At 34.5% G+C, this 452-nt stretch overlaps 1 long non-coding RNA gene across 1 annotated transcript in view; it reads left to right on the forward strand.

Annotated features, from left to right (window-relative positions):
- LOC106883193 (uncharacterized) overlaps positions 1-452 on the forward strand; it is a 2,740-nt gene continuing 2,288 nt past the window's right edge. Inside the window, exon 1 of the long non-coding RNA XR_001411091.2 lies at positions 1-30. This is a non-coding gene — a long non-coding RNA (uncharacterized LOC106883193). The remainder of the gene's footprint in view (positions 31-452) is intronic.

Consider the following 452-nt stretch of genomic DNA (forward strand, 5'->3'; position numbering starts at 1 on the left):
CCGATTTCCATCTTTAATTTCCCAATTCAGGTATGTCCTCATTTTTTTTTGTTATTTACTTCTTGTTGCCTTCCTAGAAAATAAATTTGATTTATCTCACTTTAATGATGTTGGTTTAGCAAACATTGTGAAGTACAGAGACTAAATGCCTCTCAATATTTAGTTATGCTTCACCCTCTCTCTCTTCTGAATTCAAAGCTTACATCATCATTCGTCTATTTTACCACTTGGAGCACATAACAAAAGAAGGTAACTGGCTAACTCAGTTGTTATGTATGTTATATTAGGTTTGGTTTGACTTTTATGGTTGGATGTCCTTACCACCAACCACTTTACAGCAGGGACTAGTTGCATTTTATCATGCCACAGGTGCTGGAAACACTTATAAACAACATGCAATTAATTCTTGAAAATTGGTACAGAGATCTCACAATCTTGATCTTTTATGCAAG

Source organism: Octopus bimaculoides, unplaced genomic scaffold, assembly GCF_001194135.2.
Source record: "Octopus bimaculoides isolate UCB-OBI-ISO-001 unplaced genomic scaffold, ASM119413v2 Scaffold_273564, whole genome shotgun sequence".
NCBI lineage: Eukaryota > Metazoa > Mollusca > Cephalopoda > Octopoda > Octopodidae > Octopus > Octopus bimaculoides.